The sequence below is a fragment of the Salvelinus alpinus genome, chromosome 33, assembly GCF_045679555.1.
Source record: "Salvelinus alpinus chromosome 33, SLU_Salpinus.1, whole genome shotgun sequence".
Lineage (NCBI taxonomy): Eukaryota > Metazoa > Chordata > Actinopteri > Salmoniformes > Salmonidae > Salvelinus > Salvelinus alpinus.
The window spans coordinates 15059243-15075737 of NC_092118.1; the positions used below are offsets into that span (position 1 = coordinate 15059243).

Below are 16495 nucleotides of genomic sequence, written 5' to 3' on the forward strand. Positions count from 1 at the left end.
ATTTTGTCCCGTATCAACAGAAGTACATTTGATGATGTATCTTTGTACCATTAGCTAGAGCTTGTCAAATGTTGGCTAACATTAGCTAGCTAGCTCACTAGCTTTAGCTATTATTTTTGCCTCAACCACACTTGACCTGAATCAAATGATGAAACCAGCGATTAAAGATCAGTATTCTGCACAGTCAGTACACAACACTTTTCTCACCATCTTAGCAGGATCAGATGGTGACAGGTGTTTCTGCAGGGTCAGACAGCCAGGGAAGACCAGCCAGGTGAATTTTGGGTGAATTTTGCAGTATCTTATAATGATCAGTGGATGGATACAAAGTTCCATCTTTAGTTGATGGTGTAGGCTAGTCTGGGATCTGGGAATAATGGTCATTTCAATTGTTGAAACATTGATACTATTCTTAAATAATATAATGTATAAATGTACACCAAGATAATTCTTTGTCATGCCTCATCTGAGCAGGATCAGATTGTGATAGGGGTCTTAGCAGGGTCAGGCAGCCAGGGAAGACCAGTCTGTAACGGCGCAGAGGTGAACGTTTGCAGATGCAACACTTTACTCTCTCTGTGCAGCAAACACTGGACAAGACAGAAGCTTCAAAGAATGAAACTATTTTAAGGCAGTCTGACAAACCTCTAAAGTTGATTTCCAAACTGTATCAAGGGTTGATAGAGGCTTTTCCCGATGACACAAAACATGTAAAACAAAAATGTGAAGAAGACCTGGGAGACACTATTAATGATGATGAATGGATGCAGATATGTTAGAATGCCCAGTCATGTTCATATAATCACAGACATAAATGACTGCAGTTTAAGACCATCCACAGAACGTACTATATGCCAGTGAAACTGAATATCATGCACTCAGAAATTGTATTATCCTGCTTGAGGAGGGGACATATTTACGTATGTTATGGTCTTGTGAAGGCTGGCTGACTTCTGGCAAAGAGTATCTTCTTTTATCTTAGCATGTCTACAGATTCTCCCTTCTCCCTGTTTTTGTTTGCTTGGAAATGTTGATACTGGAGACTGTTATCAGAAGAAACTGTGTAACCTAGCATTTATAGTGGCTAAGAAATGCATTGCCATTAATCTATCCTCCCACAATGTCACAATGGATGGCAGGAATGTCAAGTTATGTCTCACTAGACTTGATTTATTACAAGATTAAGGGTATACTGGGCAACTTTCATAAGGTCTGGATGCCTTATATGGAATACTGTACAACAGGAGTCTGTATTGAAAACATGCCCATGTAAGGGGAGATACTGTACCTATTTAGGCAATCCCTAGCTGCTGGGCTGCTCAGTCCTGGCCCTGGGGGCCTGCCATACTGTTGGTTGTCATTCTGGCCTTGGAGTAACACACCTGAAACCAATAATGAATGTTTCACTAAGATCCTAAAGCTTAGTGGGGTGTATTAGATTGTGGCACTGCAGGGTGGTGGACCCCTAGGGACAGGACGAGGTGACCCAGCTATAATGTTTGCAAGTAAAATAAGCTCTGCAGTACTATTAGTCCTATGACATTAATTATATGGAGGATGTACTGTTTCTGTGTGTTAGTGTGTAGGTGTATGTGTGTTTTTTATTAAACTTCCATTGAGACATACATAAAAAAAGGAAATTGTGTTGGGGAGAGAGTTGAGTTATTGACTAGACTGGTGGGGGTCGGGCGTGCAGGTGGCTCGGGCTGGCTGGGTGGTCTGGCTGAAATGTGATATAGAGGATGTCTTGATAAAGACAATCAAAAGTCTTTGTACTTTTGTAAGAGTTGTTCATTTGTTAGTCTATTGGTTAAAGGTGCGACACAATATTGATTATTGAAATGTCATTGATCTAGTTCAGTCTTATCAAACACTTAAACATATTTAATAATAATCTTACCTAGCTTGATGACTGTGGGCATTTTTGCTTATTTTTTGTTGTTCTAAATAGAGATGGCTAGGAAGGCCATGGGCAATATTAGGTGGTGAAGAAATGCAGGAAATTAGCTTTAGATGCCCCAAAAAATATACTAAAACATAACATAAAACATAAACATAAACATAAAACATAAAAAATATACTAAATATATTCATGTCACCAAATAATGTATTAAATCACACTTTTTTTGCAATGAAGGTCTACATTAGCCTCAACAGAAGTCTGTAGGGTAGCACCATGGTGTACCTGGTGGACAGCTAGTTTCCATCCACCTCTGGGTACATTGAAATCAATTCAAAACCTAGGAGGGTCATGGTTCTCACCCCCTTCCATAGGCTTACACAGTAATTATGACAACTTCCAGAGGACACCCTCCAACTAATCAGAACTCTTGAAGCATGAACTGACATGTTGTGCACCCAATCAAAGGATCAGAGAATCAATCTAGTACTGAAAGCATAAGCTACAGCTAGCTATCACTGCAGTGCATAAAATGAGGTGAGTAGTTGACTCAAAGAGAGAGAAAAACAATAGTTTAACAGTTTTTAACAAATTAATTTCTTTAAAAATTAAGGAGAAGCAGGAGAGAGAGAGCTAACTATATTTTGTTGTATTTCTTTTCTCACTTTCACTTATCTAGAGAATGCAGCTAGCTAAATGAGCCTACTCAAACACCCAGCTCAAACAGAGAGGGATGCTATGGCTATCCAACACTGGAACTTTTCCCAGTTTTATTAATTTATTGGCACCGGTGCGACTGCTACACTGCATGCTGTACACTGTACTGCAGGATTGTAGCAGGTTTACTAACACGTTAGTTCTAGTAGCTATGTAGACTGTGAAGTTAGCTAATATGGTGACAATGATGTAGGCTGTGTGTAGCGGATAGTGGTTAGAGGTTATGATATCAAGGTTTGGCTTGGAATGTTTTTTTCGCCTGGTCACAGACAGCTGATGTGTTGTGCACTGAAATCCACAAGCGAAGGGAAAAGGTGAGATGAGGATTGTGTAGATGCAAGAAGGAATTAAAGAGCAAAGTGATCATGCTGTTTGTATGTGGCTGAACTGTGTTATGTGTGATCAGGGGTGTATTCCGTCGATTCTGTTGAAAAACATTTCTTAAACATAAGCAAATGCAACGAAAAAGGATAAACAATATTGAATGTGTCACTGTCTGTCACCTTGATTACTCAAGTTCTTCTCTCAACCTGTGCACCTACGTTGTAAACTTACATTCATTGGCTAGGTTGTAGCAACCTCATGATGGGTATAGGGACAATTAGAGTATCATGAAGTAACCTAAACCTATTGATGTTACATTGAGCTTTGTGAATGGAATATGAATGACAGTCATCCAATATGCTGTAATAGAAATAAGGCCATGCTCCCAAGTGGCGCAGCGGTCTAAGGCACTGCATTGCAGTGCTTGAGGCGTCACTACAGACCTGGGTTTGATCCCAGGCTGTGTCACAGTCGGCTGTGACTGGGAGACCCATGAGGCGGCGCACAATTGGCCCAGCGTCATCCAGGTTAGGGGAGGGTTTGGCCGGCTGGGATTTCTGTGTCCCATCGTGCTCTAGCGACTTTGGTCGCCAGCTGGACAGTGTTTCCTCCGACACATTGGTGCGGCTGGCCTCCAATCAAATTTATTTATAAAGCCCTTACATTAGCTGATATCTCAAAGTGCTGTACAGAAACCCAGCCTAAAACCTGGGGGGTCCACATGGCAGCACAGCCATGTGGACCTGGGACAACAATGAGTCATCAGGCCAGGTAGTCCTGAGGCATGGTCCAAGGGCTCAGGTCCTCCGAGAGAGAGAAAGAAAGAAAGAAAGACAGAAAGAAAGAAAGAAAGAAAGAAAGAAAGAAAGAGAAAGAATGAGAGAAAGAGAGAGAGAATTAGAGAGAGCATACTTAAATTCACACAGGACACCGGATAAGACAGGAGAAATACTCCAGATATAACAGACTGACCCTAGCCCCCCGACACATAAACTACTGCAGCATAAATACTGGAGGCTGAGACAGGAGGGGTCGGGAGACATTTTGGCCCCATCCGACGATACCCCCGGACAGGGCCAAACAGGCAGGATATAACCCCACCCACTTTGCCAAAGCACAGCCCCCACACCACTAGAGGGATACCTTCAACCACCAACTTACCATCCTGACACAAGGCCGAGTATAGCCCACAAAGATCTCCGCCACGGCACAACCCAAGGGGGAGCGCCAACCCGGACAGGAAGATCACGTCAGTGACTCAACCCACTCAAGCGACGCACCCCTCCCAGGAACGGCATGGAAGAGCACCAGTAAGCCAGTGACTCAGCCCCTGTAATAGGGTTAGAGGAGGAAGCGAGCAGTGTCTCAAGAAGCAGTGCGGCTTGGCAGGGTCATGTTTCGGAGGACGCATGGCTCTCGACTTCCCAAGTCCGTAGGGGAGTTGCAGCGATGGGACAAGACTAATTACCAATTGGGGAGAAAAAGGGGTAACAGTAAAAAAAAAAAAAAAAAAAAAAAAACGAAAACAATCATCATCCTCCCTCATCTTAAACGGCACCGACTGCCACTGCTATACTAATTGTTACGTTTTTTATGCTGCTTTATTACTCTGTTCGTATTATACTGTGTTCGTACTATACAAGTCTACTGTTAGTGGCCAGTAAGGATGGTTTTACTGTGCTTCCTCCACGCTGGAGTCTGCCATGGCCTCATGTAAGAGGCAGCCCAGAACAAACCAGTGTTTCTGGGTCAGTGCCCATCACTCCGCTCCCCAGAGGTGGAGCACTTCTCCAGAATAGGTATTCTGTATTCTCAGACTGCCTGATTAGAGTGAAGAAATGAACACTGTTTTTAAACATGCCCCTCTCTCTCCTCTCTCCACCCTGCTCCTCCACCCCTATCAGCATCCTGACACAAAGAGCCTGGGCTCTGTCGCTGGCCACAGCGGGGCGGCAGGCAGCGCGGGGGATCAGTGTGTGTGTGTGTGTGTGTGTGTGTGTGTGTGTGTGTGTGTGTGTGTGTGTGTGTGTGTGTGTGTGTGTGTGTGTGTGTGTGTGTGTGTGTGTGTGTGTGTGTGTGTGTGTGTGTGTTGATGCATGGCTTTTAGACCACACATGCAGAGTAGATTTCTGAACGAACAAATCAGTGTGTCGTCCTCTGCCACTGTGTGTGATCTACCATCTTGCTAATTAGCTAAACACTTGTACTACTGTTTGGATGGTGGAATTAATGGAATGGGTTTATATACTGTAGCGCTATTCCAAAACTAATAGACCTATGAAATATTTATCATCCATAAATCTGTTGCATAACATGTGGAAATGTCAGGTCAGAAAGATTGTTAATCTTATTGAGAAAGCAATAAGTAGAAGAAAAGGCAGCAATCGATTTAAGAAACCTTTGCCAAGCCAATAATAGCTCTTTTCAGGGAACGTCAGTGAGGGGAGAGAATTGACAGCAGGGTGGTGGGTTGTGGTGGGCTGTGAACCAACGAGATCGACTGCAGTCCACAGCTCAATGCTAAATGTCCTCTGGCCTGGCCATGACACATTCCTTATAGAGACAAACTACTGTAGACCTGTCAGATGTTCATTATTTATTAGAGTAGCAACAGCATATCTATACTAGAATAACAACAGTTAGATGTGAAGCATTAGGAGGGACTGGTGTTGCTTTAGCTGCTCAAGTAGACCTTATACAGTACTGCATATTGCTGTACCCACTAACATGAACAGCACCATAAATGTCATGACTGCGTCTGAGCAACTCTTAAAAGCCAGCTGTGTGAATGTTGAATCCATCTCAATAGTGTTTGACGGGCAGAGACAGATCTGTTCCCCTCCCTGTCTTGTGTGCTGCTTCTAATATGATTTGGTTGGCTCCATAACTCACTCTAATAAAACTGGGAGAAGAAGAATGAGAGGAATGAGAGATTGCGTTAAGGTTGGATGTAAATCCAGCAGACAGATTGAGTGTCTCCTGTCTCCTCCTGTGGCTCCAGTGGATAGTGACAGTTCAGCACAATCTGCCAAATCACACAAAGTTCTGTGGAGTAGAGTAGCCACAGTGAGCGGTGTGTCCTGCTCACAGCTGATACCCTGGCCTGTGACTGTAAGTGTGTGTGAGTAAAGACAGCTTCACTGATTCCTAGCAGGTCTTCAGGCAGCTCTCTGGCCCGGGCCAACAGAATAGGAGCTCAGAGGATATCCTGTTCTGTTCAGGAGCTCTGCTCTACTCTCCACTGGCGCTGTGTTACTAATTATTAACACCCACTTGAGAACATACATCAATAGTCTGATAATATTATATTGTTGCCGACTGGCTGCTGCTGACTACCTTTTGGGGAGCGGATGTTGAAAACCCAGAGAGAGAATTCAGTGTCCCACTTCTGAATGGTGTTAGGATTAGAAATAACCCCGCTTCCTGTTTCACTCTATTACTGCTGCTGGGGAAATGCTTTTGTGGGATTTCTTGCATGAATTAATGTATTAGAACAGATTCACAACATTATATTCACTAGTCAAACTGTTACATAACCCCTTGCTTCAGGATTACTTTGATGTGTAAAACATTATACAGTATTTACTCACCCGAGCAGTAGGGATTTTTGGGGGGAGGTTGGGGAACGACCACAATACTGTCACACTGAGTTGATTTGTTATAGACCTTAAACTCTAGTCTTGGAGAGAGCGAGAGAGAGAGCGAGAGAGAGAGAGAGAGAGAGAGAGAGAGAGAGAGAGAGAGAGAGAGAGAGAGAGAGAGAGAGAGAGAGAGAGAGAGAGAGAGAGAGAGAGAGACTTAGAGGGCGAGCATATGTAATCAAGTTGTTTAAGTGTCTGGGTGTGTGCCGAGCCTAATTCGTTCAGATGGAAGGTGGAGGGTGATTTGTACTGCGTGTCAGATGCTGACAGGCCCAGTGCTCTGGTGCTTGGAGTTACAGCATAGGCACGCGCTCCCTCATTTATTCAGTCCACTAGTCTAGTCCACCGTGTGATTCACACAGAGCTCCTAATGCGCTGAGCCCCTGCGTGAGCAGGTAACAATTCTCTATTGGTTAGAGGCCAGGTACAGTTGAAGTGGGAAGTTTACATACACCTTAGCCAAATACATTTAAACTCAGTTTTTCACAATTCCTGACATTTCATCGTAGTAGAAATTCCCTGTTTTAGGTCAGTTAGGATCACCACTTTATTTTAAGAATGTGAAATGTCAGAATAATAGTAGAGAGAATGATTTATTTCAGATTTTATTGCTTTCATCACATTCCCAGTGGGTCAGACATTTACATACACTCAATTAGTATTTGGTAGCATTGCCTTTAAATTGTTTAACTTGGGTCAAACGTTTCGGGTAGCCTTCCACAAGCTTTCCACAATAAGTTGGGTGCATTTTGGCACATTCCTCCTGACAGAGCTGGTGTAACTGAGTCAGGTTTGTAGGCCTCCTTGCTCGCACACGCTTTTTCAGTTATGCCCACAAATTTTCTATGGGATTGAGGTCAGGGCTTTGTGATGGCCACTCCAATACCTTGACTTTGTTGTCCTTAATTCATTTTGCTACAACTTTGGAAGTATGCTTGGGGCCATTGTCCATTTGGAAGATGCATTTGCGACCAAGCTTTAACTTCCTGACTGATGTCTTGAGATGTTGCTTCAATATATCCACATAATTTCCCTCCCTCATGATGCCATCTATTTTATGAAGTGCACCAGTCCCTCCTACAGCAAAGCACCCAGACAACATGACGCTGCCACCCCCGTACTTCACGGTTGGGATGGTGTTCTTCGGCTTGTAAGCCTCCCCCTTTTTCCTCCAAACATAGCGATGGACATTATGGCCAAACAGTTCTATTTTTGTTTCATCAGACCAGAGGACATTTCTCCAAAAAGTCCCCATGTGCAGTAGCAAACCGTAGTCTGGATTTTTTATGGGAGTTTTGGAGCAGTGGCTTCTTCCTTGCTGAGCGGCCTTTCAGGTTATGTCGATATAGGACTCGTTTTACTGTGGATATTGATACTTTTGTACCTGTTTCCTCCAGCATCTTCACATGGTCCTTTGCTGTTGTTCTGGGATTGATTTGCACTTTTCACACCAATGTACGTTCATCTCTAGGTGACAGAACGCGTCTCCTTCCTGAGCGGTATGACGGCTGTGTGGTCCCATGGTGTTTATACTTGTGTACTATTGTTTGTACAGATGAACGTGGTACCTTCAGGCATTTGGAAATTGCTCCCAAGGATGAACCAGACTTATGGAGGTCTACAATTTATTTTCTGAAGTCTTGGCTGATTTCTTTTGATTTTCCCATGATGTCAAGCAAAGAGGTACTGAGTTTGAAGGGTAGGCCTTGAAATACATCCACAGGTACACCTCCAATTGACTCAAATTATGTCAATTAGCCTATCAGAAGCTTCTAAAGCCATGACATAATTTTCTGGAATTTTCCAAGCTGTTTAAAGGCACAGTCAACTTAGTGTATGTAAACTTCTGACCCACTGGAATTGTGATACAGTGAATTATAAGTGAAATAATCTGTCTGTAAACAATTGTTGGAAAAGTTACTTGTGTCATCCACAAAGTATATGCCCTAACTGACTTGCCAAAACTATAGTTTGTTAACAAGAAATTTGTGGAGTGGTTGAAAAACGAGTTTTAATGACTCCAACCTAAGTGTATGTAAACTTCCGACTTCAATTGTACATACTAGCACCATGCTGAGCCTCTCTCTCTCTCTCTCAATATATTCAGGAACACAGACATCTGCCGGCTGCTACAGAGTTGTTAGTGTAGTGTATGTGTGATAAGTGTGTACACAGTATGTGTATCCGGCCCCAATGCTGTGTGTATACTTTAGGATTGTTTTGGGCTGCACTGTCTAACTGTAGGTTTTATTCAACATCTGACTCCAATCCCACATCCTGAAATCTCCGCCACCATGGCCATAATGTGACGAGGAACAGAGCGGATGACACACAGGGCTCAGGGGGTAATGCTCTGCTCTGTGTGGGAGAGAATGGCTTTCTTCTCTGAGCGGTGGCCAATTTACCCGCCCACCAACCACTTCGTCACGTCATTACCCTGCACTAAACAGGCAGAGAAACGAGCTGCTATGAGATATACTGTACGTTTACCTCTGTGAGCAGAGATCATTGTTTTTACCCTCAGTTGGACATTGAGATGGTTTCCTACCTATGATTTTGCTTGTGCATAACATACCATCTTCTCTCTCTCTGTGTGTTCGTACTGTACAATAGGTTATGTGTCTCCAGACATGAATGCTAATCCCAGCAGCACATGACATGATTAACAGTTGCTGATTGAGTTTGCATCTTATAAGTGATGGGGTTGGATTTCTGTTACGGCTCCTTTGTTGTGGTGTGTGCGAACAGGGGAGCACACCACAGCTCTTTCTGCTCTTCTTTGTCTGAGGCTCTGTGTGGGTGTGTGTGTGTGTGTGTGTGTGTGTGCGTGTGCGTGCGTGTGCGTGTGTGTGTGTGTGTGTGTGTGTGTGTGTGTGTGTGTGTGTGTGTGTGTGTGTGTGTGTGTGTGTGTGTGTGCTTCGTGGGGGGGGGGGTAATGGAGATGTCATGTAGTGAGGTTCTGCTGTAGATTGGGAAGACAGCTGAGAGGCGCTGAGCTCCAGAAGCCTGGGGGGAATAGCTAAGCAGAAAGCAGGAGAGCAGGAGAGAAGGGCACCGGCCAGCCAGGTACCTGAGAACTGATGGGAAAATCTATCACAGACAACTGCCATTGTAATTAATGTGTGAAGTGAAGAAGGTCTATGTGCTGTTCATTGGCTAGGTTCCCTGAGGAGATCTGATTCTCCACACCTCTGTCTTTCCCTCTCTCTCTCTCTCATCCCTTGTCGCCACCACATAGGAACCACCGTGAACTGCAGGTGGTAGAATAGCCACTGTTTTATGGATGAAATGGATAAAATAATTCAAATGTCATTCACATATGAGCTTTTTGGGGCCAGTGATCCCCAATGGAGAATGGCCCCATACTGGAGGGTTGAGGCAGTTTTATCACTTTGATAGGAATATATTGTTTGTGTTGAATTTAAATGGGCCATTTATGCTGTTTTCAACTCTACGTTGTAGAGGAATTCCATCTTCCTTTATCTTTTCCTTTAGACTGCAGATTTTAGACTTAAGAAGAATAGAGAAGAAGCCAAAGGCTTCGTATTCAATTAGCACAATATTTGCAGTGCCCACAGATTACATAATAGTACTATTTATAAAGCGTTGTATTATTCTGCCAAGGTGAACATTTCACCAAGTTATGTCTTCTTCCCCCAGGTGTCCAGTGATTGAATAACACATTGGTGATTGAATGATTTGGGCATGCTTCATGGAAAATTAGGAAATGAAAAAGTTAATGGAAGACCTGAAACCATTGTCATCTTTGGAGCAATCAGAGCTGGGCTGTTCTCGACCAAGGAAATGGATCCTGAATAATGCATGAACGACTCACCATCAGGGTCGTAGCTACATAATGAGGAAACCGAGGTCCGGAACTCTGTCATTTTTTCGAATAGAAATATATATTTTGTAAACAATAAAAATAATCAATTAGCCTATGAGTCAACATCTAAATATTTCTCCCAGTGTTGATCAAATCTCAAAATATTCTTGATCTGACTGAGTTATAATCGCGCCTGCGAACGAGTGGAATCATGAACATTGGTTTGTTCATTATTTTCACCTGCGTCCCCCGGATTTGCCTCATGGATTTGCCTTTTTAGCAGCACATTCACCACTCTCTCAAACAGCTAACTCCGCCCTCTCGTGGCACAGGCCGATGGCCTGAGACATGAAACGAACTACCCCAGCTCGGAGTCGGATCAAGTAGGCAACTAGAGACACTGCTGACAGTGTGTTTGTCAGATGCCGGACAAAAAGCCATTTTAAAACCGTCCCACGACTCTTGCCATGTCTAGAGACATCCCTAGTATTACTTAACCAGCTAGGATGAAGTAAGAAGATAACGTTAAGTGGAGCCTACCTCAGCAGGAGCAAAAAATAGGCTACTAAGTTCTCATCGGAACTTTGCTTTCACAGAGAGTAGGCACCTGAGACATACAGGGATGTGGTGCTCAGTGGTGAGGCTGAGGAAGGCTGCAATGCATGCAGGAGGAAGCAGAGAGAGAGTTTAGTGCAGTTGTTCCCAAACTTGGGGTTGGGGCCCCATGTGGGTCCCTGAGAAAATCTGTATTAATCTTATCAAACAGGCTAGGAACATATGTTTCAATATGAACATCTCCACATGGCCTATTTACCCTATAGGCCGACATTAAAATGCTATCAACATGCAAACAACACAGTTAATACCAATAGGTTATATCGGTTGTTGTTCGACTTATCTTGATCACCCACTGGAGTTTATAGTTGACCCGCCATTACCCACCTTTTTTTACCACTACATCACTGATATTAATACAGAATCGTAAGTAATATTCGAATAATTAATGTGAATGTGATAACACGATCATTTGTCATTGATGTTTGTTTGTGTGGAGCTTGATTAGTAATGCCTAGGAAGACAAATGTGAACACTAGTAATTTGAGAAAAGAGATATCTATGTAAAGAATTGATGATTTTATGCAATTCATCATTACAACTGACTGGACAGTCGCTGATGCTCGGTGTCAGTGTGAATCATTTCTCCTATTTCCCCCCTTTCTGGGGTATAACACAATTGTATAGCTAGTATGGTATGTGTTTGTAGATCAACTGAGGTGAATGGACCTACACCAGCCAAGGTGATAATGCCTGGGATCATTGTTGCATGTTTTTACTGTTCTCTAAATACCATTTTAATGAAATGTAGTAAATGAGCTTCAACTTTCAAAACAATTCAGACCTCACTAAAACTCAAACCCTGGTACTGCTCTGCGCACCATTCACTGCCTCAACTACAAAGAATGTAATATCTGAATAGTATTCAAATAATAGTGTACTACTTCTCACAATGAAATCAGAATAAATTGCATTGCATTACATCTGAATATGTTTTATATATTATCGGATAAACATTCATTTGTATTTGAAATAAGTGATTCATAGCTCTCTTGTGACCAGACAAATAGGAGATATCCATAGTGGTTTAGATAGTGGTCCATAGTGGTTTAGAGTATTCCTCTGAATTAAATTTGTTGCATACTAATTGCCAAATTACTGGCGCCTGGGAGGGGTGGGCTCACTGGAATGCCTCTCTCTCTGCGTGGTTAAACTCCGTAACACCACAGAAACAGGATACTGCCTTTGATTAGAGCAGAGCAGTGACTGTTAGTTAATACTATGATGCTACCGCAGTTGTCAGCTTTGGATAATGGTAAAGGACTGGGCAATGGATAATGTAAGATGGATTGGAGCTGCTCTGTATATAAGGTGAAAGAGTGTTCAGCCATGAGAGAGCTCCAGTAACATGAGCCTGCTCATGTGCAGCAGGGTAGAAGCTCTTTACCTCTACTGCATGTGAGGGGATGGCAGTGAAGGTGTATAACAGCATAATGTTCCATATGAAGGTCTTACATGCGGACTAGACTGGCCACGTGCATCCGCGCTATGATTTTGTCCATCCACGCCAGGTGCGATCATGACACGCAGGTTAAAATATCAAAACCAACTGTGAACCAACTATATTCATTTGGGGGAAGGTCGAATGACACCTGAAACACCCACGGACATTTAGTTGTCCTGGGAGATGAACATTGGGTTGTTATTTTACCTGACATGCTTGTGGTCCTCTTTTTAGCTGGTTCTTTGTAGAATTTTGACCCGGAGTCATACAAAATGGTGTGTTTCTCTACTCCAACAATTAATCCACAGATAAAAAGGGAAGCCTAGTTAGTTTTTAGTTATCTTTAATTAATCTCTTCTCATTTGTCTTTCAAGCATCCACGTGGGTTTGAATTTTACTGATATCCAATAAGGAGGGGACTTGCAGTGCTCGGCAGACTCTCGTTTACGTGCGCGAGCGGTGTGGGTGAAATGATTGAATAACAAGTATGTGCACATTTTTTTTGGAACACTCACGCACGCAACGTAGGCCTACTGAGCAGTAGGCCTACTGTGCACCTGCAGGGCGAGTGTGTCCTTTCTCAGCTCTATTTTACATCCACACTGATATTGTTTACTGACCCATTTGTAAATATTTGGTCTGAAATGTTGCAGCCAGATGCTCTGACCTTAGGTTGCACCTGGAACAAGCCTTGAAGCTCACTGCTTGTGTGAGCTTTGATGTAAATAACATGAATGAGATGACCCACAAGTTCAAAGTTGACCTTAATGCTCTCATATTCTCTGTGGCCACAGCAGTAGCCATGTCAATCGAAGAATAGAGATTAATCCTAACATAAATGTATACAGTAGCAACTCTCTCAGGTCACCTCATGGACACACAAACCTAGAGAGCTGGTCGCTGGCTACAGTCCTGAGTCCTTACTCCTGAATGACATATAGCCCAATGGAAAGCTTAATTCATCGGTCAGTCCTATAACCAGGCCAGTCATTCAGCCAGGGCCAGTGTTAAAAGGCTATAGGACTCTGGACTCTCAGTTTTAGATCGATTGTTCTCCTTAGGGGAAATCTCAATTACCGCATTTGCTTACAGAGCCCTCAAGGTTAAACCGGTCTGCATTGACCAAGCATTTATCAATTAATTAGATGAATCCCAATCAATTATTGGGTTTATGTTGTGTTTTTAGTTTTAATTTGACCTGCTAGTTTCATGTGAACTGTGTTGATAAATCATTGAATCGGTTACTACAGGTTTTGTCTCACTTATGATGGCTTCTCTTGTGATGAGCTCATGTGCTGTACCCTCATGGGGGACTGAGCTGGCCCTTAGGTGTCATTGGTTGTGTCTACAATTGACACTTACATGCTATCAGAATACGAAGATCGCATTGAAAAGGCCGGTCTAGACGCACAAATGTCACTTTGGTGTCTGGTTGTGTGGTCAGGGATGGTGGTCAGGGAATCATTATGTGCAGATTTCTCACCCAGCGCATACAGTGGGTGACGTCATCAGCACTCCTCCCACAAGTCTCCAGAAAACTTGTGTTTTGAGATCGAGAGGCACCTTTTCATTATAATGTTGGAGGAAATACGTTCCTAGCGTGTGAGGAATGTGTTTGCTGGCCTCATAAATGCTAGCCAGCTAGCTAATATTCAGAAAAACTATGATTTGTTTGGCTAGAGTTATGTTAAACATTTGCAATCCCTTTAGCGTAGCTTGCTAGCTACAGAGGTTAGCTGGCTAGTTAGCTACCGTAGTTAGCTACTGCCATCAGTTGTTGTGTTATCATATTTTGCCTATTCAACTGTTTGTAGAATGCATACTGGCATTTGGATATAAAGCAGGAAAAGGGAATCCGGACACACTGTGGACATGGTAGACACATTTAAATGTAGGTGTAGACGCATGACACATTCAGAATTCCATGATCAGATCTCTATTATCAGAATACCAAAGCTGCATGAACTGTCAAGTCTAGCCATTGATTCCAAATTAATTTTAATACTACACTTCTCCTTTGTAAGTATGGATTCATACACTCTTCGAAAAAAGGGTTCTTTGTTTGTATCCATAGGAACAAGGTTATTATAGTTTTGTGATTTAATATTCATTTTTATTTTTATTCATTTTTAGATATTTATTTGAAAATGAGTTTAGTTTCAGTTCATTTTCAGACTGATTTACTAGTTTTTATTTAGTTTCAGTTTGATAAAAACATTTCTATTTTGTTTTTATATTATTTAGTTTTAGTTTCAGAGTTAGAGACAGAAATCCCATTATATTTTGCCCAAAGTTTAAACTAAAAAAGCTCAAACTAAACATAATTGATGGTGGTTTTTATTTTATATTAGATTTGCTGTCAAACATAATAGTTTGAGTATAGTTTTAGTTTTTCAAATGTTTTTGGTTTTGGTTTACTAAATCGTTTTTCCAGTTTATTTTTAAATTTTTATTGACTATAATCACCTTGCATAGGAGAACCCTTTGAATAAACATTTTTGGTTCCAGGTAGAACCCTTTTTGGTTTCCATTTGGAACCCTCTATGGAAAGGGTTCCACATGGAACCAAAAATGGTTCTACCTGGAACCAAAAATGCTACAATAAATCAATGGTGGGTGACTACTGTGACTACCTAATCTAATGTAATGAGGCCCAGCCATTGTTTATAGTAAGGTGCTGTTAGCCAGTATTACTCCTGATTACTTTGGCTGTCCATCAGATTGTTGTTGATGGCCTGGTTCTGATGCTTCCCGTGCCTCTGATCTCTGTGGGTGGATGTCTTCCCCCACTCTGATCTCACAGAGCTGCTCCTATCTAATGTCTCCTGCCAAAGTGACACCTTCCTGATATCAGCCCATCAGTGCAACTGTCTGCAACTTCAATACAGACAAGACATGCACTGGCAACTTGATTATCAAGACAAGCCCCACCCTATACACACAGACACACACACACACACCTGTTTGTTTTACTATCGTTGTGGGGGTCAAACAATTGAGTCCCATTCAAAATTATATTTTCCCTAACCCTAACCCTTAACCTAACCCTAAACCTAACCCCTAACCTAACCCTAATTCTAACCCTAACCCCTAAGCCTAAAATATCCCTTTTCCTTGCGGGGATCGACAAATTGTCCTTATTTTACTATCCTTGTGAGGACTTCTGGTCACCACAAGGATAGTAAATCCCCCAAAACACACACACATACACACAGAGACACATGAGGGTACATAAGCTCTACTTAAGCAATAACGCCCGAGGAGGAGTGGTATATTGGCCATATACCACAAACCCCCAAGGTACCTTATTGCTATTATAAACTGTTTACTAACATAATTAGATCAGTAAAAATACATGTTTTGTCATACCTGTGATATACGGTCTGATATACTGTCAGCCAATCAGCATTCAGGCTCGAACCAGCCAGTTTATAATCTACTGTATAACACTCTGGCCTTTAAATATTGACCCTGATTGATGTGATGAAAGCCTTTCCTTCATTAGTGGTAATTGTGACTGAATCATCAACGCTTTGTACCAAACTGTCAAGTGCTTCTTTCTTTTCAGTGAATGCTAAAGACAGAAATTGATTTAAATGTAATTTTTCTTTCTGTTGCTGAAATCTCTCAGCACAGCAGTATCAGCAGCACCGTACGTTCTCAGCCATTTATAACCAGTGAAATTGATGTAGAGCATTTAAACATCTGTGTGGCGTGCTTATTAGCTCCCGACTTGTCAAAACACTGATGAAAAGACCGTTGAACTTCTCTCTGTGGTTTGGTCTGCCTACGGTGTGATAAATTCACTGTGCAGAAGTTAAAAAAGCTGAGTTTCACGAGATGTAGTGCACTGGGCTCATATTCCCCTCCACCCTGCCCTCTATACTGTAACACTGCACCAGGCCACCCATTCCCTGATCTGGCTTTTTTACGTGTTGCAGCAGCTTCCTTTGAGGTTTCCTTTGTATAAGGTTGCAGTGTGGTGTGTCGTGAAAAGCTTTAATGTGTTTATTGTGGAGAGAAATGTG

The 16495-nt window shown here is 42.4% G+C and overlaps 1 protein-coding gene across 2 annotated transcripts in view; it reads left to right on the forward strand.

Moving 5' to 3' along the window:
• The window catches only part of LOC139563065 (protein ENTREP2-like), a 97713-nt gene that overhangs the window by 5738 nt on the left and 75480 nt on the right, over nucleotides 1–16495 (forward strand). The gene's annotated exons all lie outside the window — the stretch shown is intronic.